Below are 2299 nucleotides of genomic sequence, written 5' to 3'. Positions count from 1 at the left end.
TCTAAAGAACCATACTTAGAAAAAATGGAACCATTGCTTTAAAGATGAATTAAAGTTGTACATTGCCACTGTTTACTTAAAGCAGCCCATAATCATAAGCGGCAAGTAAATCAGCTACACTGAAAAGCATATTTTACATCAGAGAAAAATGCCAAATGACACTTTTTTCAAAGGTTCCACATCTTGCTCCAAGCATGTCACCTGCTCTGTTTTTCCTTTTCCTTTTCCCTGTTCGGTCCATGTTTAACAGGTTGCTATAGGGACTGCAGACTTGGCTGCGATGACTGCGTGGCTTTTCAAACCTACAGTTGCTAGGAGATGCTCCTGCAGACTCCGGTAGTAAACACATGGACACATGCAGCCCTCATGTGCACATGCAGCACAATTTTAAATGCTCCTCAGCATCAGGGGAAAAAAAACTCCTGGTATGTGGAACGTATGCTTTGAAAGAAAACACGTTCGAAGTCAAACGTCACAAGACTTAACCATAAAAGTTTTATCACAGGAAGAAGTTTTCCCTAAAAAAAAAAGCTAAAGCTAAAGCAACATAAATTAGAGAAATTCTGTTTAACGTGGCGACACTGTTCAGATGTTGGACGGTGGCCAAATGTCAGTGGATTTACATAAAACAAATGAGACCAGAGCCACCTAAAAAAGTCATACAGCAACGACAAAGAGCCTACATAAACTACAAACATGCAGAGCAGAAATAAACTGTATAAAAGATTCAAAGATCAGATAACCACGTCTCAGATGGAATGTGAAGAGAGATAACTCCAGAGGAAATGCCTGAGGACMAACTTTTCCAGAGACGTCTCCTTGAATGAGTGGAGACACCAGTTTACAATGATGGGAAAAAATAAATAAAATGCAGCATGTTTTTAATTTGCTCTGGAAAATCCAGACAAATGCTGCAGAATGAAATTTTCTTTGGGGAAAGACAGTCTATTTATATGTATAATGTATATAAATTTCATTTTTTTTGTCCAAATAAAGCCGTCAGTGGGATTACACCTTAGGCTACTTAGAAATATGACAGCACGGATAAAAAGTGCCTGATAAATAGATCACCATCTGTTCATGTCTCAAACTAGTCTGCTTCCTGTTTATCAATAATTACGATGCTATTGCATCTTATTACATAAAGCTGCCTTTAAGGGCTGCAGTGTGTGATCAAAAATTACATTTTCTGTTTACATTCTGTATTTAATAAATCCAAATGTGTATTTTTCTTAAAGGCAAAATACCTTTAAAAACTGAGATGATTTCTTACACTTCCACTACTTCTTTATGCGGTCAGTATGTTTCCTGGGTCGCATGGTTCCTTGGTTGGRTGATATTTTTGTAATGTAGGTTCTTTCCCTCTGAGGAAATCAAACCATGCTGTCACTCAGTTTGTTTGAGCAGGAGCTTGGAAAGCTCTTTTTTTCCTGAATCCGAGCTCAAAAACACAACAAATGTCAACAATGCAGAGCGTTATTCCCGTTCTGCACGAGGCAGAGACTTGGTTTTAAGCATCACGTTAAAAACTTCACAGTGAGATCAGTTTAACAGATCATTTTTTTGCATTGTGAGTTGAAAAATGTTCCAAATAGCTAAAAGCAGCCAGTGTATAGAGAATGTAGGATCCCTGTGACCTATTTTTATTGAGGCCACATACATTTATCCTGTAAATAGACTTGTTAGATAGACTTATTTTATTAGAAGAAATACCAAACAATCTGCAATTTTTCCATGTTTTTGAATACTTTACTTTGTGTCTCGCTGTTCATTTTACAAGAACTCTTTTAACGTTTGATTGTTTCATATTTACTTTTAAAATTCCTTTTTAAAATATCGCGAATAACAAGTTAATAATGTGCAGCAGATTTATGTTTAGCTTATGTATTTTGCATATCTTTTGCATGGGTTTTGCTCAAATCGAAATGCAATTATTTTTATTGCATCATACTTTAGGAAATAACAAATTCCTTCTACAGACACATTAATCTAAGACATGGATCTCTGTTAATATTTGTGAAAACTGTTCATTTTGGTGGTATATGCAAGATAAGAATGAATAATTAACGTTTATTAAGTAATGATCAATTTAATGTGTGGCACTCAAACTGCTGTTCAATTTTTTTTATTAATTTTGCTTCCAACTTTCTTGCAGCTGCTCATAAGCTATTTCTTCAGGCTTTCAGAAAGATTTTCAAAGTTTTCTTTGAACTTTAGCTGCTTTTCCTCTCTTTGAATTTGATGCCTAATTAATTTCTCTCTCTCTCTCTCTCTCTCTCTCTCTCTCTCTCTCTCTCTC

The sequence above is a fragment of the Austrofundulus limnaeus genome, unplaced genomic scaffold (assembly GCF_001266775.1).
Source record: "Austrofundulus limnaeus strain Quisiro unplaced genomic scaffold, Austrofundulus_limnaeus-1.0 Scaffold9, whole genome shotgun sequence".
NCBI lineage: Eukaryota > Metazoa > Chordata > Actinopteri > Cyprinodontiformes > Rivulidae > Austrofundulus > Austrofundulus limnaeus.
Note: the sequence above shows the minus strand (reverse complement) of the source record.